The sequence below is a fragment of the Symphalangus syndactylus genome, chromosome 1 (assembly GCF_028878055.3).
Source record: "Symphalangus syndactylus isolate Jambi chromosome 1, NHGRI_mSymSyn1-v2.1_pri, whole genome shotgun sequence".
Lineage (NCBI taxonomy): Eukaryota > Metazoa > Chordata > Mammalia > Primates > Hylobatidae > Symphalangus > Symphalangus syndactylus.
This window is the reverse complement of record NC_072423.2, coordinates 156595588-156619769: the sequence shown is the minus strand read 5'-3', so window position 1 is coordinate 156619769 and position 24182 is coordinate 156595588. Positions and strand designations below refer to the sequence as shown.

The window sequence follows — 24182 nt, the reverse complement described above, 5'->3', positions numbered from 1 at the left end:
AATACCAACCACGACTCCTCAAAACACCCAAGAGCATCAAACCAAGGAAAGGCAGTTACAATTCAGAGGGACCAGATGAGGCAGGACAATTAACTTAGGGTGGATCTGGGTGGTTCCTGGGACAGGAAGAGGACACTAGGAAAAAAAAAAAGCATGGAAATCTGAATAAAGTATGACCTTCAGTTAATAACGTTTCCATGTTGTGATGCACGTACCTAGCAATATAAAATATTACATACAGGGAAACTGGCTGTGGGGTGGACAGAAATGCTCTCTACTATCTTTGCAACTTTTCTTTAAACCTAAAACTACTTTAAAATTAAAAATTTTAATTTTAAAAAAGAAATGTGTTGTTTTCAAATGTGTACTACTGTTCTGGTTAAAATTAGTCAAATTGTAAACTTTTGGGTCTCAATACCTTTGTCACGCTTGTAATGACTCCTTTTAGGCATAGGTTATAGAATATACTAAGACTCTGAACATTCTATTACTTTCACCGTTCTCTGCGTGGATCGAAAACATTCCTTCAACACATAAAGATGGTACAGGTTTATGCTCCAATATATTAAAAATAATAAGTAAAATGCTTCCCATGATTGAGAATAATCACTCTTTCCTGTTTCTCTTGGTCCAGTTATCTAATAATCAGAATTTATTATATATTAAAGAGATGAATACTGCCTATTTATAGTTTTCCTCTGTGCTGTAGATTATTAAAAAAAGACACTAAAAGCTGTGAAAAGTTTTACTGTGGTGATGGTCATTTTATTACAATAACTGAAGACAAAGCTTCATTTGCTGATTCTATGCTCATTTTCAGTATGAAAAATGAAAATTATATCTTTAACATTTTATGAAATTGATAGGTAATTTCTTTTCTTAAACTCATAATACAAGACAATTGAAACCAAGTCTGGAGGAAAATGCATAGTCATAAAAGTATAAAGGGTTAGGGTCTTCAGAGACTGGACCCAGGGATTGGCCCTAAGTAGGTTCTCCAGAAGGAAACAGTTGGATATAGGACGAGAAGGACTGCTCTGAGCCCACATTCCTCAGGGAGCCAAACAATGAATGGGCAGAGAGAAAGGAATGACCAAATGCAAATGAGAGTTACTATATACAATCCCAGGTTATGATTAAGAAAAGAGAAGCATCATTCTCTACCTTACCGAAGACTTCATTATTATTTTATCTACACAAAACAAACAATAGAGGAGTTCTCACTATGAAAATAACAATTTTGTAGACTCCAGTAATATTATCCCATTCAAGATAATATTTAGCCTGTTTGACTACGTGTTAATCCCCAAGATACAAAAAAAAAATAGCCCCAGATTTCTAAATTATAAATTCTACAGATGTCTTTTTTTTTGTTTTTCTTTTTTTGAGACAGTGTCTTGCTCTGTTGCCCAGACTGGAGTGCATTGCTGTGATCCTGGCTTGCTGCAACCTCCACCTCCTAGGTTCAAGCAGTTTTCCTGTCTCAGCCTCCCGAGTAGCTGGGACTGCAGGTGCATGACACCACGCCCAGGTAATTCTTGAATTTTTAGTAGAGACAGGGTTTCACCATATTAGTCAATCTGGTCTCAAACTTCTAACTTCAGGCTATCCACCCACCTCGGCCTCCCAAAGTGCTGAGATTACAGGCGTGTGCCACCGCACCCGGCCCCACATATGTCTTAGAGTGTGAGCCACCGTGGCCAGCCCCACAGATGTCTTAGAGTGTGAACTGCTGCATCTGGCCCCACAGATGTCTTAGAGCCACCATATCTGGCCCTGCCGATGTCTTAGAGTATGAGCCACCGCACCCAGCCCCACAGATGTCCTAGAGTATGAGCTACCATGCCCGGCCCCACAGATGTCTTAGAGTATGAGCCACCACACCCAGCCCCACAGATGTCTTGGAGTATTAGCAACCGTGCCGGGCCCCACAGATGTCTTAGAATGTGAGCCACCGCACCCGGCCCCACAGATGTCTTAGAGTATGAGCCACCGCACCTGGCCCCACAGATGTCTTAGAGTATGAGCCACCGCACCCGGCCCCACAGATGTCTTAGAGTATGAGCCACCACATCCAGCCCCACAGATGTCTTAGGGTATTAGCAACCGTGCCGGGCCCCACAGATATCTTAGACTCTGAACCACCATGTCCGGCCCCACAGATGTCTTAGATTGTGAGCTGCCGTGCGCGGCCCCACAGATGTCTTAGATTGTGAGCCACCACACCTGGCCCCACAGATGTCTTAGAGTGGATTCTATCATCTACATCTATCTACCTTTCCCATGACTAGGTGATCAATGAAATCTCCAAGGTCACTCTACTCTGCACCAGTGTTTCATTCCTTTGAAACTTAGTTTCACTTATTTTCAGTCTTGTTGCCTCTCACCATGAAGGGACTGCTGTTTCCTCAAGGGCGGGACTCACACTTAGCCACTCAGTATTCTTGATGGCATACAATTCTGGGGACCTGATCAATGCTCAGCCAATAATTTGGGGTTTGTTGAGGGAGTTGGAAAAAATGAGCCAGAAGTTAAACCTGAAAGAGGAACCAAGAACCTTGAATGTGGGGCCACTTTCCACATTGTTTTTCCACTCCCTTTTCCCAAAATGCCTATTGAAAGAATCTTTCAAAAATATCATGTGCATATCAGTAATTCTTATAATTGATTCTGTTTGAAAGCATTTTAAAAGGTATACTACTAAAGAAATCTACTGTAAGACAAAAACAGAAGACAGAAGATAAAACAGTAAATTTTGAAAAAGAGCATGCTACAATAGGGCTAGACCATGATCTGTCTTTTGGAATCAAGTAGGAAATAAATTAAATATTTCAAATCTATTTTTGATGCATTTTTCTGATGCCAGTGATTTTATGTATTTTTCATTGTCTTAGTCCCCTTGTGCTTTGAGAACAGAAAAACATAGACTGGGTAATGTGTGAAGAACAGAAATATATTTCTCATGGTTCAAGAGGCTGGGAAGACCAAGATAAAGGCACTGGCAAGGTTGGTGTCTGATAAGAACTGCTCTCTGCTTCTGAAATAGTGCCATGAATTCTGTGTCCTCCAGAGGGAGGAACACTGTGTCCTCACATGGCAGAAGGAAAAGGGCAAAAAGGGTAGATTCTCTTTGTTAACCTCTTTACTAAGGGTCACAGCTCTTACTGCTACCAAACTGGCAACACCTGAATTTTGCAGGGGACACCTTCAAACACCAGCACCAGCTAGTCTAGTTGTACAGTCCTATGTATTTAAAAAATAATTAAACAGATTATTTCGGGGTCACTTATTTTTACTCATCATAGTTCAATGATATTTTTAAAGAATCAGTTTAATTAAGGAAGGAATTAGGTACCACAAATTTTACCACGTCTAAACGAACAATTTAATGAGTCTTAATTTAATGTGATGAATTTGACTAAAGTTATAGTCATGTATCCAACACCAAAATCATGGTATGGAGGCTTCTCATTCCTCCACAATTTCCTCCATATCCATGTTCAGTCCATTTTTTCTCCCTTTCCCTGGCTCCTGGCAACCAGTGATCTGATTTCTGTCACCATAGCTTTCTCTCTTCCAGAATTTCATATAAATGGAATCATAGGGTACATACATTTTTGTGTCCGGTTTCTTTCACTGAGTGTAACGATTCTGAGATTCATCCATTTGGTTCCCTATATCAGTAGTTATGACCTTTTTGTTGCTCAATCGTTCCCCACTGTGTGGCTTTGGCACCATTTATCTATCTCATCACCAGCCGACTCAATGGTTGTCCACTGTGTGGCTTTGGCACCATTTGTCTATCTCATCACAGCTGACTCAATGGTTCCCCACTGTGTGGCTTTGGCACCATTTGTGTATCTCATCACCAGCTGACTCAATGGTTCTCCACTGTGTGACTTTGGCACCATTTGTCTATCTTATCACCAGCTGACTCAATGGTTCTCCACTGTGTGACTTTGGCAGCATTTGTCTATCTCATCACCAGCTGACTCAATGGTTCTCCACTGTGTGACTTTGGCACCATTTGTGTATCTCATCACCAGCTGACTCAATGGTTGTCCACTGTGTGGCTTTGGCACCATTTGTCTATCTCATCACAGCTGATTCAATGGTTCCCCACTGTGTGGCTTTGGCACCATTTGTCTATCTTATCACCAGCTGACTCAGTGGTTGTCCACTGTGTGGCTTTGGCACCATTTGTCTATCTTATCACCAGCTGACTCAATGGTTGTCCACTGTGTGGCTTTGGCACCATTTGTCTATCTTATCACCAGCTGATGGGCATTTGGGTTGTTTCCAGTTTGGGGCTGTTATGAATAAAGTCTTATGAATGTTCCATCCCAGGTCTTTGTGTGGAAATGTGTTTTTATTTCACTCGGGTGAACACTTAGGGGTGGAATTGTTGGGTCACAGAATAGGCACATGCTTTTTGATGAATAGGTATCCCCTCAGCGACCTTGTCTCTCTTCACGACTGGGATGGTGGAAGTCACCTCCACTAGCCCTAGGGCACCAGCCCCTTCTGTTTAGACAAATTAATTAAGGCCCTCAAATAAACACACACCTCAATTATTTAACTATTTTTTGGCTACTTACAAAATCAGAAAAGATTCACACTACCAGTTTTCTTTGTTGGTGAAACAGGAGTCTCTCCAAGGTCTTCCGGACCATTTTTTAAAAATTTACCTCCTTTTAAAAATTATTTCTTTTATTTTCAATGCACTCATTCTTCAACTATAAATATGAACACAAGTTTATCAGTATAGGAAGCTCATTTGTATCTAAGAGCATAATGAAATATATTGTGATTCAATTAGAGTTTATCACATTTGTTTAGTATAGGAAGCTCATTTGTATCTAAGAGCATAATGAAATACACCATGATTCAATCAGAGTTTATTATATTTGTTTGAAAAAGCCAGGTGTTGCCTAGTTTAGTCTATTTATGCTGAATACAATCTGACTTAAGAATCTCTGATTATAAAACTTGGGAAACTATTGAATAGTTTGTACATTGTCCAGTTACTGCATTCATTGAGAGTGTAGCAAGAAAAACATACCACAAAGTTGCACATCTAGTCTGTGTATTTATACACTGTTTATATGTGAATATGCGTAAGTTAATGATTGTCCCTTAGGTCATATAGAGAAAAAATGTCAAAAAATTACTTGGCTATTGTTCTTGAAGTTTTTGTAATTACACTTAGAAGAACATAAAATATGACTTCAAAAATGTAATTCTAGTATCACAATTGGAACATAAAATCTTTCTTATTCATTCAAGTAAAGAAAAAAATGTGTGTTTCTGTGATCACATAATGATCTTACTTCCTTAGTCATTTCTATCAAGACAGAATTATCCTTCTTGATGATCAGGTCAACTGTCAAGGAACCACAGTGTTTGTGTTCAAGGAACCGTTATTTGACTTAACAATGGCCCAAGAGTAATGAAACTGGCATATTGTTATCATCATTCTATTTTTTTAAATATTATTTTATTTGAGACAGGGTCTTGCTCTGTTCTCCAGGCTGGGCGCCATCATGGCTGACTCACTGCAATCTCAGGCTCCTGGGCTCAAGTGATCTTTTGACCTCAGCCCCTTGAGTGGCTGGGACGATAGGTACATGCCACCACACCCGATAATTATTTTATTTTACTTTTGTAGAGACAGGGGTCTCACTATGTTGACCAGGCTGGTTCCAAGTCCCTGGGCTCAAGAAATCCTCCTGTCCCAGCCTCCCAAAGCACCACTATGCTTGCCTTATTTTATCATTAGTCACTGTTGTTAATCTCTTACTGTGTCTAGCCTATAAATTAAACTTTATCAGAAGTAAGTATGCATAGAAAAAGCATAATACATAGGGCTTGGTTCCAGGCACCCACCGGGGGACTTAGAGCTTATCTCCTTTGGATAAGGGAAACTCCTGTACGTTGAAAATGCCCTGTCCCAGCCTGGTGCAGCGGCTCACACCTGTAATCCCAGCACTTTGGGAGGCTGAGGCAGGCGGATCACGAGGTCAAGAGATCCAGACCATCCTGGCCAACATGGTAAAACCCCATCTCAACTAAAAATGCAAAAATTAGCTGGGCATGGTGGTGCCTGCCTGCCTGTAATCCCAGCTACTTGGGAGGCTGAGGCAGGAGAACCACTTGAACCTAGGAGGTGGAGGTTGCAGGGATCTGAGATCGCGCCACTGCACTGTGACCTGGGAGAAAAAGAAAGACTCCGTCTCAAAAAAAAAGAGAAAAAAGGAAAAAAAGGGAAATGCCCTGTCCCAGCAGCAGGGAGCCCAGAGAGTTTTCATTACTCTGCTGTTGTTGTTAGTGCATTCTTCCCTCAAGAAAAACGTCCAAGAAAATCTGGCTAGGTTCAGATACCCTTTTTCTCTCTTTTTATTCAACAGACAGCAAACTTAACCAAGGTAAATTTCAGCACCTTGATTCATGTATATTGACACTGAGGTGAATAACTATGACCTGTTAAAATAAAACTGATCAAAGATGACCACAAAAGATTTTAGTATCTATCATGTCTAAAAGGTGAGTAATGGAATGTGCATTGTATTTCCCACTAGAATAAAAGGGGTTTTATCTCAAGTAAAATGTGTCTCTGTGAACCAAAAACCTGGGTCTATGTAGAATTAGAAAGAGTTATTTAAAAAAAATCTGTGCCACTCTGAAAATATTCTTGATAATCTGTGAAAATATAAAAAAGCAGAATAGACTGTAGCATGAATTATACTTGGTAACGTTTTCCAAATTTGTGTTCTCCTATCCGTAATATTTTCCTTTCAATAATAGTAAATACAAAGGCAGGGCATGTGAGGACTTCTATTAGGATCAAGATTTCATTTTCAGTAATATACATACTACTCCTAAAAGTTCCATCCTGCAAATCACGAGTTAAATTATTTCTTGATCATCAATTTTTTTAAGTACCAGAGGTTATTTTGTTCCATAGGTTATGTATCAGACAGTGATCATGAGACTCACAGATACTTGCAACACCCCTTTTGGATCTAATTTAGCTCGACTTTTCTAACTTTGCTTTTTTATTAAAAAAAAATAGGACCATCACTTTTCAAATCAACTAATGGAAACGGAAGCTGGAGACTGTCCACCTGCTCTTTCCCTCGATTGCCTCCTCTCCTCCTTCAATATCATCTTAAGTGACTTCTTATTAAACACCAGGACAGATAAAGACACAAGGCAGTATAATTTTTTATTTATGTTTTCATTTCTTGACACTGCCAGTTTCAAGGTGAGATGCTATAATTAACTTTGTAAAAACTTGTCACCTTATTTTTCTTACATTAGAAACCACTAAGTCAAATTATTGTGCTAAACTTTATAGTTTACTAAAATGTAGGCCTGACAGAAAGTAATTGGCGCTAAGTTATATTTAATGGGTTGTGCCCAGTTAGTAACCTCATGTTCCAAATCACTGGATGCACTAGTCCATTTTTGTACTGCAATAAAGAACTGCTCAAGACTGGGTAGTTTATAAAAGAAAGAGGTTTAATTGACTCACAGTTCAGCATGGCTGGGGAGGCCTCAGGAAACTTACAATTGTGGTGGCAGATAAAGGGGAAGCAAGGTGCCTTCTTCACAAGGTGGCATGAAGGAGAGGAATGCTGGGGGAATTACCAAACACTTATAAAACCAACAAATCTCTTGAGAACTCACTATCATGACAGCAGCATAGTGGAAACCACCCCCATGATTCGATCACTCTACTTGGCCTCTCCTTTGACACAAGAAGATTATGGGGATCATAGGGACTACAAATCAAGATGAGATTTTGGGTGCGGACTCACCCAAAGTATATCACTGAATAAGCATAACAAGAACTTGTCAGATTTTATTTTGCTTTGAGGTTTTCAAGGCCAGCCTACTTCATTGCAAACCACAAAATGACACAAATAAAATCAGAAAAGCAAACTGAAGACCTGGAAATGAATCAGTACCAATTTTTCTTCAAGTCAAAACTTCCCATAAAAAGATGCTCCCAGTTCCCTATTTAACAATAACTAGAACTAATCATAAAAATTTAACGATATCTAATGATTCCACAATTCCTGTATATATATTTTTGAAACCTTTAAAATGAAGACTTTCACAGTCAAATGATGAAAATATTTAATAAGGATGAAGTAAAAAGAATCTTCTCCATTAATACATGTATATGGAAATCATATTTCAAATCTATGAGATATGAAACAATCTATTTAACCATACTTTGCAAATCTAGTGTTCATAGAGTGACCCTGCAAAAATAATGATCTTTATTAAACTTCCATTAACTCACTTTATCCCTTTTATCAACTTTTTTCAAATTCCATGGAAATGTAAAAGTAACTATTTAATTTAATCAGGCTAATAATAAGCTATCTTAATCAAATTCAGAAAGGAAACAAGACTACTTTAAAAACCCTCTCTAGAAGACCAATTGCTTCCAGCAGAGAAGGCGTTTGCCTGTCAAATCGATTACTGTCAACGTGTAATGTTAGCATCAGTTTATGAGCTCAACTGACAACTCACAGGGCTGACAAGTGCCCTTACAGAATCAGGAATTAATAAGGTAAAGGAATTTTGAATTTTAGAAAATGGAATTAAGCCTTAATTCCATCAAGAACATAGCAACTTTGTCAAATTGCATTATCTGTTTGTTGCATCTACCATTACTTATAACTGAACGTAATTACAAAATAGCTATTATTCTTACAGCACCTGAAATTTGAAATTAAATAGATTTTAAATTATCATACAGGTTTTAGAAGTTCTAATTTCAACTGTATGGTTGGGGACCTAAAAGTGATATTTGAACTATGTAGAATGAATTTCCTTGACTGTTAAACACTGGAGGAAGGGGGAACTTAAAAGTCACTTTAAAAAACAAACAAACAGCTCTGCAGCCAGAACTACTTCCTTATTCAGAGTTGAATGGCCAGGCCCTCAAGAGAAGCATAACTTTTGCAGCTTATGCAAATATTCAAATTACAGTAAAAATCTTGACAGAAGCTGGGCTTTAAAGAAATGGCACTAGGAACGAAACTGTCAACAATATTAAATCACCCCAAACTGTTTATATTGAGCATATTTTAACAAAGAAAGTATTCAAACAAAAATGATGGGGAAAAAAAAGACTTTCACAGCAACCCTTAAAAGATTGACCATACCAAATGTCAGCAAACATTTAGAAAAATTGTGTGTAAGAGTTCACCGTTAGTGAGGATGGAACTTAATACAGCCACCATGGAAAACAGCATGCAGCTTTCTTATAAAAGCAAAAAAGAACTATCATATGATCCAGCCATCCCACTAGTGGGTGTATACCCAACAGAAATGAAATCAGTACATGGAAGAGATAGCTGCACTCCCCTGTTCATTGCAGGATCATTCACAATAGCCAAGATATGGAAAGAACAGAGGTGTCAATCGATGGATGAATAGTGATAAAAATGTGGAATACTGTTTGGTCATAAAAAAGAAAGAAGTCCTGTCATTTGCAGCAACATGGATGAACGTGAAGGACACTTTGTTAAGTGAAGTGAGCCAGGCACAGAAAGACAAGCACAACATCATCGCACTCTTATCGAGAACCTCAGAAAGCTGATCTCATAGGAGCAGAAGATAGAATGGTGGTTACCAGAGGCTGGGGGAGGCAGGAGAACAGGAATGGGGAAGAGATGAGTTAACAGGTGCAGGGTCTCAGGTGGATGGAAGAAGTTCTTCTGTGCTATTGTGCAGAAGGGTGATTACACTTAACAATATTGTATGGTATATTTCAAAATAGCTACAAGAGAGGATTTTGAATGTTTTTACCATAAAGAAACGATGAACGTTGGAGACCATGCCAATGCTAAGAACCTTGATTTGACCATTTCACAGTGTAAATATGTACTGAAGCACAGAGAAACTGAAATGATAATAAAATGCTGAAGGAAATATAAAATGCAAAAATTGTTTTGGGAAACAATTTGGTAACTTTTAAAAAAGTTAAACATGGCCGGGCGCGGTGGCTCACGCTTGTAATCCCAGCACTTTGGGAGGCCGAGGCGGGCGGATCACGAGGTCAGGAGATCGAGACCACGGTGAAACCCCGTCTCTACTAAAAATACAAAAAAAAAAAAAAAAAAAAAAATTAGCCGGGCGTGGTGGCGGGCACCTGTAGTCCCAGCTACTCCGAGAGGCTGAGGCAGGAGAATGGCGTGAACCCGGGAGGCGGAGGTTGCAGTGAGCTGAGATCGCGCCACTGCACTCCAGCCTGGGCGACAGAGCGAGACTCCGTCTCAAAAAAAAAAAAAAAAAAACAACAAACAAACAAACAAAAAAGTTAAACATGTACTTAACACATGACATGACCCTTCCACACAGAGGTAGTGACCCAAGGGAAATGGAAGCCATGTCCAAACCAACACTTCTACACTGATGTTCATGGGACCGTCGTTCTTAAACACCCCTGCAGAGAAAAAGGCATGAAGACACTTTGGGGGGTGTCAAGATTGTTCAATATCTTTCACTGTCAGGTATTCACATTCTGGGAGGTGTCAACAGTGTTCTATATCTTGACTAGGGGTGGTGAAAACAAGGGTTGACATTTATCAAAACTCATCAAATTGCACACTTTTGAATACCTACATTTCCTGTGCATAAAATATAACTTAATGAAACTGTTAAAGTTTGTTAAATTGTTAGGTTTTTCAGCCTAAAATTTTCTATGAAATGAAGTCTATGGTTGTTGTTTTCTATGATTTGTAATTTATACCTTACCTATAATAAATGACTGATAGTCCCACCTCCCCCGCAAAAATACATCCACACCAACAGCCACTGCTACTGAGTTTGGTCACACCAGACACACCAGGGGCACTGGTCACATTGTCTATTTCTTTTTTGTCAATCTCTATATGTATTAATCGATATCTGTATGTATGTATGTATGTGTGTATGGGTATATGTATGGGTATACATGCACAAATTTGATTATAAAAGAGGATAAATCAGAACAAAAACATAATTGCCAAGTATGTATATATATACACACACGCGTATACACATATATACAGACATACATAACATACAAACATATGAATATACACACACATATATTGGGAATTCTAATATCTCATCTTCCCTCTGTGATACATCTTCAACTGATATCTAGGACTATCTGCTCTAAGGGAGATGTTATTACATCATTATTAGCAATATGAATAATTACAGGTGACATTTAATAACTGCTTACTATGTGCTGAGAAATGTAGAAATCATTTTGTATGTGTTATTAGATTTTAAACTAGATTATACACACCATGAGAGCGGGAACTGTATCTGTCTTCTGTTTATTTTCTTAATGCTGAACATATTGGCTGACATATATAGTAGGTATTTAGTTAATGTTTATCAAGTAGATGACGGTTATGAAGTCCCTTTATTTCATCATTACAACATGTTAAAGCATTTTTGTGCTAGGCACAGTGGCTCACGCCTGTAACCCCAGCACTCTGGGAGGCTGAGGCGGGTGGATCATTTGATGTCAGGAGTTTGAGACCAACCTGTCCAAAATGGTGAAACCACGTCTCCACTAAAAATACAAAAATTAGCCAGGCATGGTGGCATGTGCCTGTAATCCCAGCTACTCAGGAGGCTGAGGCAGGAGGATCACCTGAACCCTGGAGGTGGAGGTTGCAGTGAGCAGCCATCACGGCCCTGCACTCCAGCCTGGGTAACAGAGCGAGACTTCATCTCAAAAAAAAAAAAAAAAATCAAAAAAGGTTTTTTGTGAATATATAAGATCGATTCTATTGTTTACCTTATGTTACAGATAACATAAGTGAAGCATGAAGAAAAGGAGATACCATTCTCAGCATTGAACAGTTGCATAACTAGTAAAGTGGAGGTTTCAGTTCGGTCTTTTCTCATTGCATTGTCTGAGCCCTTAAATCTCTCTTCTTGGTTTTACTTCCTTAGCAAGATCCGGAACCCTGCTAGTAATGGATTCTAGGAAATGCAGTTTCCAGGCTTCTAGACTTTCTCTTCTAGACAGTAAGGTGCCCATTAGAAAGTACATATGGTTAAGACACCGACAGAGCAAGCAACTGTATGGACTCCACGGAAGAGGGATGATGGAGTTAGGATTTCCCAATTCCACTAAGACACGAGTCCATGCGGCAGCTGAAACTCCCCATCCCTCACCTTCCCTCCCATGTGCAGGTGTCACACCTGGGCTGTCACTAATCTGGTCTCACCCTGTGTACTCTCCTCTGCTCTACAGAAAGGCAGTAACTTGGAGACTGAGAATGTTCCCATCTCATCTTCCCACTAGGCAGTTGCGTTAGTGTGCTGCTTTTGTATTCCCAGTTTGTCTTTTCCCGGAAGTCAGCATGTCACTTTGAGTTTTAAAGGCTATTTAACTGGTATTCATCTTGCCGCCTCCCTGCCTTTTTTCCCTCCCATCCCCATGCCTTTTTTCCAGTAGTGCATGCCTCTCTTCCATCCCTTGTATGAGAGTTAAATTATACTTTACTTGAATTTTCTTCCACCTCTACTTGATTTACCTCATTTCCACCAATAAACCACCGACCAAACTTGTTTATTAATGTTCTCCCTTCATGTTTCCAGTGACAAATGACCCATGTTTTGCTAAAATTAAGATGAAACACATCACATCTGTCACTTCACTTTTGCTCTATCTACAACGACAACTTGTTCAATGACTTTTAAAATTTGCTCCTATTTATTCATAACATTGGAGAAAATAAATGTTTTATTCCATACAAGTGTCTTCTCCTACCAGCCTGCCACCAGGCCCACAGTGACATAAGATATTGGCTGTTCTTCTGCAGCACCGCTTACTTCCTGCCTTGACACGGCTTTACTATGTCACGCTTCTTTCAAATGTTAGTAGATGCTTGATAGTATCACAGGCTCGAATGTGATCATGTAAGAGATCACTGTGTCGATTCCATTTTCTGCTGAATTTTTGAAGTCCTTACTCTGAAAATTATAACATAATAATAGGGTCTAGGGAAAAGTCCCAGAACCCAACTGGTAGTTACCAACCAACAACTCACCAGAAAGCTGACTAAATAGATTGCTTGGTAATCCCTGAACCTCTCATTCTGGGCATTATAATTGGGAAGAGGCATGGGTGGAGAAGTGAACATGACTATGGAAAAATAAAACCCCTTTTAAATAAATAGATTTTGAAATAAAACATTTGGAATTGAGAAAGTATGCAAATGAAAGATAGAAGGCTAAAAGAAAAAATCACGTAAAGTGTTTGCTCCTTAACATCGTCAAGTGATGAAATGGATTTAAACCATGACACTTCCCTTTTAGCTTTTGCAGGCAATCGTTGCCAAGTCTTTGTTGGAAAAACAGAAATGATAATTTTTAGAAAAGTTGTTACTCCTTCTCTATACTGAAAGTTAAAAATTGTTTTCAATATGGGCTATTTTTTTTTTTTTTTTTTTTTTTTGAGATGGAGTCTCTCTCTGTCGCCAGGCTGGAGTGCACTGGTGTGATCTTGGCTCACTGCAACCTCAACCTCTGCCTCCCAGGATCAAGAGATTCTCCTGCCTCAGCTTCCTGAGTAGCTGGGACTACAGGTGTGTGCCATCACAGCGAGCTAATTTTTGTATTTTTAGTAGAGACAGGGTTTCACCATGTTGGCCAGGATGGTCTTGATCTCTTGACCTCGTGATCTGCCCACCTTGGCCTCCCAAAGTGCTGGGATTACAGGCGTGAGCCACCGCGCATGGTTAACATGGGCTTATTTTTATTCTATATTGTTTATGTGAAATGGATCTGCTTCAGTATAGTCATCAGAGTAAGGCCTAAACACACAGACACACACAGTACACTTCCTCTCATCATTGAAGAACACACCTTATCAATAAATGGGGCAGTTACAGTCAGGTTCTTCCAGTAGTCTAGTCTTCCTGCAGTTCACCAGATACAATCTACGCCATCTCACTTTGCATCTTTGCATTTGCAAACGCTCTCTGCTGGGACACACCCCAGCTATCCAGGTGGGCAGCTCCCTACTCCCTTCACCCGCACTTCCTTCCAGACACTCACACTGCTGGCTCCACCCTAAGGAGCAGAGGCTCCCTCACTCTCCAGCCCTCTGACCATTCCCCTACATTTTTCTTTATTGAATTTATTACTACCTGGGAGAACATCAAGGCTAAGATACTATCAATTATAAGATGCTTAATTACTTCATGCACTATTGAAAAAGAAAATTAAAATGTGACATGACTCTCTCTTACCAATGCGATAGTAAGATACATCCCATATCAGAGGTAAAAAAAAGGTGAAAAAATCCACGCCTTAGAAGCAATGAGACAGGTTATATATTAGTATTATTGTTATTATTTTCACTGCAAAACTCTTGGATTAGAATGTCAAATCTGTGAGAGCTAGTCTTTTGCCCAATTGCTACTTAAGTAATCCCAGCCGTCAAAACAGTGCCTGGCACAAAATATTCAGTGAATATTCATAAAATTAATTATGTAAATTAAGTGTAATGTTTAGTGGTTTTAACTGTATCATTGTTTCATTTTCTTTTGTATCTTCTGTATCTTATAAATCTTACGTATGTTCTATTATTGATTATAATAAACATCACACCAACATTGTGATTACATGTATTTCAAAACAACAAAAGTGTGAGTCTTGTATTGTTCTATATACATGACACCTTAGAAAAGCTTTCTGAGTAAAAGGCAGTCTTTTCAACATATTGGCAATGAGCAGTTTTCAGAGTAAGACTTAAAAAAGATATTTTCTTCTTCTCTTCTCAAAAGAAACATTGTCCATGGCTACAGATTTTTGTCAATATGCTAATATGTTATGATTTGGGATTATTAGAGATGAAAACATTAAGGTAATACCAATTATTATTTTCTCAGCCACTTTATGTATGGCTTGTCCAAAAAAAGAATGTGAAGCTAAAAAAGAGAGAGAGAAAAAAGCGTGCAAGAAGTAGACAGGGACTTAAGCAAGACAGCTTGAAAACCTGGCTTACTGCTCATTTACAGTGCGGGGCTTAATTCTTATCTCTGGCTATGGTTGTCATGCATCAAAAAAACTTCAAAGACTGAAGGGCAAACTCATTTTCTTTGCTTGATCCTCCTGGTAGGGAGGGAAAAAAATCAAATGCAATTGTGTGAATTTATCATTATATTGTTCAAGGGGAAAACTCATAAAAATCCTATCTGTTGCTGACTTGATTTGATGTATCCTTGTCTAATACCACCATTCACTGAAGACAAGACACGCATCCCAAATGACGGAGCGGCTCTCAACGCGTCAACCCCACTCCAGTATTATTGGCCTCAACTCGGGAAATTTTATCTACAAGGTAGAGTTTGCTTTCATACAAAACACTCTTTGGCAATTCATACAGTTCTGACTTATCCTAAAGACTGAATTAAATAGGTTGTGTAATTTGTAAACAGAGTTAACAAACATTTATGCTAATGGGACAGTGGAAAATAAGATCAACCCTGGCAGCTTCTCCAGCCCTGCTCAAAGAAACTTCAACAGAGGCCAATGTTTCCAGGGAAAAACTGGACTGCAGGAGGCCAGCCTCAATGAATGCTATTTATCCTTCAGAGCAGGTTCTCTTCTTTACATAGAAGATGGTTGTGATTATAATTTATTATTAGCATTAATGTTTCCCTTTCTAACCACAGTCAAAAGGAAGACAGAACACCCCATCCCCACCAAAGCCACTCTAGATGCAGCTAATTGATATCTTTCTTTTCTTTTTTTTTTTTTTTTTTTTTTCAGAGTCTTGCTCTGTTGCCCAGGCTGGATTGAAGTGGCACAATCTCAGCTCACTGCAACCTCCGCCTCTTGGGTTCAAGCGATTCTCCTGCCTCAGCCTCCCGAGTAGCCGGGATTACAGGTGTGTGTCACCATGCCTGGCTAATTCTTTAGTAGAGATGGGGTTTCATCACGTTGGCCAGGCTCGTCTCGAACTGCTGACCTCAGATGATCTGCTCACCTCAGCCTCCCAAAGTACTGATACCGATTTCTAAACTAGAGGTTTTTGTACAAATAAGAATTAAGTATCCATAGAATTTACCCAGTAGAAAAGCCTCAGACTTAGCTATTAAAATTGTTTGAATATTCAGGTCCATCTCTGATTTGGTAAATAATTACCATGGGGTTTTATTGTTTTTAACAAATTTTTGAATTTTGAGATAATTATAGATTCATATGCAGTTGTAAGAGGTAAAACAAAGTTCTCATGTAAGTTTTACGCAGTTACAAAGATCTTGTGTAACCTTCATGCAGCTTTCCCCAATGGTAGAATTTTGCAAAACTGTATTATAACATGACCACCAGGATACTGATGTTGGAACAGGTGAGATACAGAACATGTCCAGCAACACAGACATCCCTCCCATTGACCCTTGATAGCTACACTTACTTTGGCCCATCACCACTTCCCTCCTTAACCTCTGGCCACTACTAATCTCTTCTCTCTTTCTATAAGAATGTTGTAGAAATGCATGTGACCTTCTGGCATTGACTTCTTTGCTTAGCACCAGTCTCTGGAGAGTCATCAAGTTGGTGCTTGTATCGATAGTTTATTCCTTTTTATTGCTGAGTGGTATTCCATGGTCTAGATGAACTAATTTGTTTAATTGTTTGCATCTTCAATGACATCTGGGTAATTTCCTGTCTTTGACTATTATGACTAAAGCTGCTAAACGCATTCCTGCTAGTATTACTTATTATTATGTTATCTGAACAGAAGTCTTCACTTCTCTGACATAAATGATTGGGAGTGCAATTGTCAGGTCATATGATAATTGCATGTTTAGCTCTTATAAGGAATTGCTGGCCAGGTGTGGTGCCTCACATCTGTAATCCCAGCACTTTGGGAGGCCAAGGCAGGTGGATCACCTGAGGTAAGGAGTTCAAGACCAGCCTGGCCAACATGGTGAAACCTTGTCTCTACTGACAATACAAAATTAGCTGGGCGTGGTAGTGGGAACCTGTAATCCCAAATCCCAGCTATGCAGGAGGTTGAGGCAGGGCGAATTGCTTGAATCTGGGAGGCGGAGGTTGCAGTGAGCCAAGATCGCGCCACTGCACTCCAGCCTGGGTGACAGAGTGAGACTCCGTCTCAAAAAAAAAAAAAAAGAAAAAAAAAAGAAAAAGAAAAGAAATAAATTGCCAAACTGTTTAACAATGTCGCTATACCATACACATTCCCATCAGCAATGTTTGAGTGACTCAACTTCTCCATTTGAGAGCATTTGGCAGTGTCAGTATATATATATATATTTTTATATGTATTTTTAATTTTGGACATTTTGATAGCTGTGTATAATAGCTCATTTTTGTCTTAATTTAAATTTCCCTGATAGCTAAAGGTGTTACACAGATTTCTATGTGTTTATAGTATACCTTCTTTGGTGAAAGGTCTTCTGAACATATCCTAACTCTGTGACTCTGCGTGTGTATCTCTCTCTCTCTCTCTCTCTCTCTGTGTGTGTGTGTGTGTGTGTGTATTTATTGTAGAGTCTTCACAATTCTTTAAGAGTTCTTAACAGATATGTGGTTTGAAAATGTTACCTTCCAGTCTACAGCTTATCTTTTCAAGTTCTTTAAATGATTTTTCTCAGAGAAGATGTTTTTCATTTTGATAAAGTAATAATCAATTATTTGCTAAATAATTCCAATTGATGAATTATGTTTTGGGGGACAAGTCTAAGAAATATTTGCCTAGTCCCAGATTGCAAATATTTCCTCATATCTTTTGCTAAAAGTTTTATATGTTTACATTTACATTTAAGCCTATTATCCATTGTGAGTAGATTTTTGTAAAACATGTGAGATTCACATGGAGGCTCATTTTTGGCCTATGTATGTCCAATTGTTCTGAAGCCATTCACTGAAAAGACTATTCTTCCTCCAGTGAATTGCTTTGGCCCTTTACCAAAACCAGGAGAGCATCTTCTGTGGGTGTATTCCTGGGCTTTCTGTTCCATTCCATTAATCTCTGTGTCTGCCCTTCCACCAACACCACATGGTCTTGATTACTGGAGCTATATATGTATTGAAACTGGGTAAGGTGATTTCCCACTCAATTTTTTTCTTCAAAATCACTTCAGCTATTCTAGTTCCTCTACATTTTCATATACATTTTAGAATAATCTTGTTCATATCTACAAAACATATTTGCTGACATTCTTATCACAGTTGCATTAAACTGAATATCAATTTGGGAGATTTGGGATCTTTACTCTGAGTGTCCCAATACATGAACATAGTATATATCTCTATCTATTTTGATCTTTGGTTTCTTTCAATAGCATTGTATAGTTTTCAACCTATGAGTCCTATACATATACAGTTTTGTTTAGATTTCCCCATATTACATTGTTTTGCGTGATTATAAATTGTATTTTAAAGAAATTGGGCGTCATGTGTTCATATTATTATATAGAAATACAGTAGTTTTTTTGTTGTTGTTCATCCTGTATCCTGTGAAGTCACCAAACTGGGTTCTTGGCTCTAAGAGTTTATCTGTGAATTCCTTGGGAAATTCTATCTAGACGATCGTGTTACTTGCAAGTAGAGTCAGGTTTCCTGTTTTTCTTTGCAATCTCTATGCCCTTTTTCTCTTATCCTTGCAATTTTGAATGGACTTGAACTTCTAGCACTATGTTGAATAGGAAGAGTGGATATTCTTGGTGGGTTCTTACTGTTAGGGGGTATCATCCAGTCTTTCATCATTAAGGTTAATGCTAAGTGTTTTTTTGTTTTGTTCTGTTTTGTGGTTTTTTAAGTGCTCTTCATCACAAACTGAGGATGGCCCATTTCCTCCTGCCTTGCTGAGATGTTGTCATGAATAGACATTAGAGCAGGCTGGACGGTGGCCCCCTCATAATGACATGTCCACTCCCTTGTCCCCAGACGTGGTGACTGTGATTTTATTTGGAAAATGGGTCTTTGCAGATGGAATGTAGTTAAACATCTTGAGATTAGATCATCCTGGATTATCTGGGTGTCCCCACATCCAATGACAAATGCCTTTGCATGAGACACAAAGAGGAGAAAACACAGACCAAGAGAAACAGGTGATCTGAAGACAGAGGCAGAGGTTCCAGTGATTCCGCTGTTAGCTGAGGAGCGTAGGTGCCACTGGAGGCTGGAAAAGGCTAGGAATGATTTCTCCCCCCAGGAGATCTGGCAGGGAGCGTGGCTTTGCTGACACCTTGATTGTGGACTTGTGGCCTCAGGGCTTTGAGAGACTGAATTTCTACTGTTTTAAAACACCACATTTGTGGTGGTTAGTTTCCTTAGGAAGCTAATAGTGGTGTTGAATTTGTCAAATGCTTTTTGTGCACCGATTGATACAAACATGTAATTTTTCTTCTTTATCCTGTTAATATAATAAATGACATTGATTGATTTTGAAATATTGAACAGTCTTTCATTCCTACAAGGAAAACACTTCATTTGTTTATGGCGTATCATTTCATACATATACATACAAAATCCTGTACCACATAAGGACATTTCAATCAGTGATGGATCATGTATACAATGGTCCCATAAGATTATAACGTAGTTAAAAACTTCCTATCACCTAATGACAGTGTAGCCATTGAATCATCATAGCACAATGCATTGAGCATGTGTTCCTGGTGATGCCGGTGTAAATAAACCTACTGTGCTGCCAGCCATGTGAAAGTGGAGCAGTGCAATTGTACGCAGCATGTAACACTTGATAATAATAAGTGACTATGAGGTTGGTTTATATATTTACTATGCTATACTATCCATCACTGTTTTAGAGTATGCTCCTTATACTTACATTAAAAAAAATCACTGTAAACAGCCTTAGGCAGGTCCTTCAGGAGGTATCCAGAAGAAGGCACTGTGATCATTGAACATGACAGCTTCATTCATGTGTGTTATTGCCCCGAAGACTTTCCAGTGGGACAAGATGTGGAGGTGGAAGACAGTGTGTAGGCCTAAGCTAACGTGTGTTTGTGTGTTAGTTTTAAACAAAAAATTTTAAAAAGTAAAAAAAAAATACAAAATTAAAATACAAAAATGTTTAAAGAACAAGACTATAAAAAATATTTTTGTGCAACTGTACAATGTGTTTTAGGCTGAATGTTATTGAAAAAGAATTTAAAAAGTTTTAAAAATGAAAAGGTTTATAAAGTAAAAAAGTTACAGTAAGCTAAGGTTAATTTATTATTGAAGAAATAAATTTTGTAAATAAATGTATTGTAGCCTAAGTTCACAGTGTCCAGAGTCTACAGCAGTGTGTAGTAATGTCCTAGGCCTTCACTTTCAGCCATCCCTCACTCACTGACTCACCCAGGACAACTTCCCATCCTGCAAGCTCTATTCACGGTAAGTACCTTATACAGGTGTCCCACTTTATCTTTTATACAGTGTTTTTACTGTACCTTTTCTATGTTTACATATGTTCGATACACAAATATTACTTCTTGTTACAATCGCCTGTAGTATTACAGTCACATGCTGCACAGGTTTGGGGCCTAGGAACGATAGGCTGTACCATATATCCCAGGTGGGTAGCAGGCTATACAATCTGGGTTTGTGTAAGTGCATTCCATGACGTTTGCATAATGTTGAAATCATCTAACAACACATCTCAGAACGTAACCCTGTTGTTAAGCAACGCATGACTGCATATGCATGTACATATACACACACATACACACGTACATATGTATTTGAATTCGATTTGCTACTGTTTAGTTAAGAATTTTTGTGTCTATATTTATGAGAGATGTTAGTACATAGATTTTTTTTGTTAGGTCTTTATCTGGTTTTGGCCTGAGAATGTTATAACTTCACACATTAATTGTCAAGTATTCCCCCATTTATTTTCTGAGTATGTGTAGAATTGCTGTCAATTTTTCTTTAAACATGGTTTTATTAATTTAAATCATTAAAATGGTCCTCTTTCTATAGGAATTTGCATATTTCTGTTTAAAATGATAATTACAATGAATATGAGTTTGTATATGTGACTAATTATCAAATCAAGGCCATGGACTTGCATTGGTACTTATGATGCCTTTTCCAGCAGACATCCACTAGCGAGCAGTGTACGCTGCACACCATGTGTCACCTTCTGCTGCAAAAAAATGTGAGAGGACACACGCACAAGGGCTATTTATGTCAGACTATTTCTTATAGCCAAGGACTGGAAAGAGCTCACCGATGGATGGGTTGGAAGACTGATTGAATAAACTGTGGTCTATCCATCTACTCTGTGGAGTGCTGCACAGCCAGAGCAAAAGGAGAGAGAGAGAAGGAGAAACAGAGCAAGCTACTATAGAATGAGCTCCAGAATTCATTAAATAGAAAAAAAATAAAGAGCCTAAAACACATGACTGCTTACCCAATTGGGGAGGGGTCTGACACAAACCTCTACTATCTATATATAGATATATACATGTGTGTGTCTGTTTCTTAAATGCAAGAATGAACCAGAACAATTCTACAAATTACTGTTTATAGGGGGAAAGTGAAATAGTTTAGAGGAGACGGAAGCAGAAGTGAGACCTTCAAATTATACCTACTTTTGCAGATTTGACTGTGGAATATCTAAGTATGCAAATATTTGTATATCATAATAAAACAAAATTATTTTAAAGCAATCTAAAATGTTTAAAAAAGTAAATCTAATTGTGAATCTAGCAATGGACAGTTTTAAAGGACCTTGAAATACAGTAATTTGACTGGGAGGCATGAAGTGTAAGCATGAATGCAAAACCATTTTAGATTGTTTTTAGCACTACTGATGCACATGGAAATGTTGGCATTGCTGTCAAATTTTTTGGGTCTGTGTTGTGAGATACAGCAACTGAGAAATTATGAGATATTCTAATTCCAACTTTATCAGAGTTACTGAGAGCAGAGACACTGGGTGAGGAAAGGACTAGAGATACACAATGGAAGACATTCAGAAAAAAATCTTGCAGTGCTGAATTTGAATCAGGAATATCAGCATGAAATCTTGTGTCTTTGTTCTACACACACACACACACAGACGCACACACACTCACTCCCTATCGAGTGAAAGGGCCCAGAAAGAACAAGAAATCAAGCGGTGATTAACATTGTAAATGTCCAGATCGTAATCTTGAAATATCATTTGCCACTCAAGGAAGCCAAGAATCCTTGGCTGGATGACTAATTTCAGGTTTGAAGCAGAAATTACACAAGATAAACTTGGAATGGTTTATCCTACTGGATGGCAAAGAAGCTATCAACGTCTCAGGAGTCAAGAACACACTAAAAGGCAAAAATAGCACAATTTATTATCAACAAAGATAATACATTCCATAGACTGAAAATCATCAGACTGTTTTAAATTCATGAGTTCTTTCCTAACAATACAAAGCAATAAAATGAATTACTGTAGAGCAGTAGTTCTCAACCAGTAGAACTTTTTCTACCTTCTTCTCTCCCCTCGCTGAGACATTTGGGAATGTCTGGAGGCATTGGTATTTACACACTCAGGGTGAGGATGCTACTAGTATCTGGTGGGTCAAGGCCAATGATGCTCCTAAAATCCTACAGTCACAGGACCATCCCTGCCTTCACATCCAAACAAAAGTATGCAGTGGAAATGGTGATAGGCCTGAGAGTGAGGAGGCTATGAAAACTTCCTGCTCTGAATGTAATATATAAAGGTAATGTAATAAACTGATTGGCCACATTTATCTTGTCTTGCCTATCAACTTTGCCACCAGACAACCAAATAATATGCTTCTTTTATAGGCGTACCTCAGCAAATAAATACAAAAAGAAGCAACAGAATCAGAATACTATCGATTTGCAGCATCTAGTCAATAAACACAGTTGGTCAGTGCACATCAGTCACCCTGTCTCCTGATGGGAGAAAACACCACTAGCTATGAAGTCATCATGTCACAAAAACTCAAACTTGAACATGTCCAAGCCTCTTTATCCAGTGCCAAGTCACAGAAACTTTCTTAAACACTCTGGAGATGCAATCGGCAAAATGTCTACCGTGGCAAATTCAACAGGAAACAAGAAAAACAGAAAATAGGAGAACATATAAACTAATATCCTTGCAAACTACATCAAACAATCACAATCATAAAACAGCACACTTGTAATAATCCTTTTATCACTTACCTCATCATGAAGGATAAGGAAGCCATTTTCAGTAGTCTGGGTTACATTCTCTGGGTATCACTGGTGGATGAAGAAGTTATGATTTTGGGGACGTCACTAAGGTAAGGGTACTAATATACGCTGGGTACCTATCATATTCTGCAGATTGACATGCATACATATATGTTATCAACTTATTTTCACAAACACTCAAGAGGCAGATATGACGGTGCTCACTTGCAGATAGTTCTCAGAAAGAAAAAGTGAACTACAAAGTGAGGTCAACTTAAACACATAGCTCGAGCAGATGGAACCAAGCCTCTATAGCTGCAATGTGCACAGTTCTTTCCACTACACATCTTTTTTTAATAGAACAGAGTCCTTTTGAAAGTGCGGATGATGAATCACCTGCATCGCAGACCACAATAAAGAAGGCCAGGATAGAGGCCGTTCACTTGGGGGACAGTTGTAATAATCAAGGTAGAAATACATTGGTACTAGAGGGGACAGGAGGAAACAAGGCCATGTAGCACACGAGGGGTTCTGATTTATTCCAGTAAAGTCTGCAAGAACAACAACAAAGCCATGTAAATGGTGAGAGGATAAAACTTTGAGAAAAGACAAAACATAACAACCAAAGGCAACTGAGGGATTATATCCTTGAAAGAAAGAGTATAATTCAAGTTGGTATGTTACAGAAATAGGAAAAGCATAAAATTGAGATCCATCATCTTGACTCCAAAGGAGATTGTACAGAGAGACAGAGAGGCAACAATGAAATGACTGCTTGTTCTGAGCACACCAGGGGGAGAAGGGAATGTAATGGAAAGTCAAAAATACTGTCCCAGGCCCGGATTGATAATTACATTTTTGACAGAAGGTGAACAGTCTGGAAAGATAACGGTAAAGTTGAAATGGACTAAAAACTAATTTGAGAAGTTTGTTGTAATAGAATTGACTGCAAGAAAGGAAACTGCCACGGCCCCAGAGAGAAAAAGAAAAGAGGATGA

At 38.6% G+C, this 24182-nt stretch overlaps 1 protein-coding gene across 2 annotated transcripts in view; it reads right to left on the bottom strand.

Moving 5' to 3' along the window:
- Nucleotides 1-24182, bottom strand: part of CSMD1 (CUB and Sushi multiple domains 1) — a 2032824-nt gene that overhangs the window by 474226 nt on the left and 1534416 nt on the right. The window lies entirely within an intron of this gene.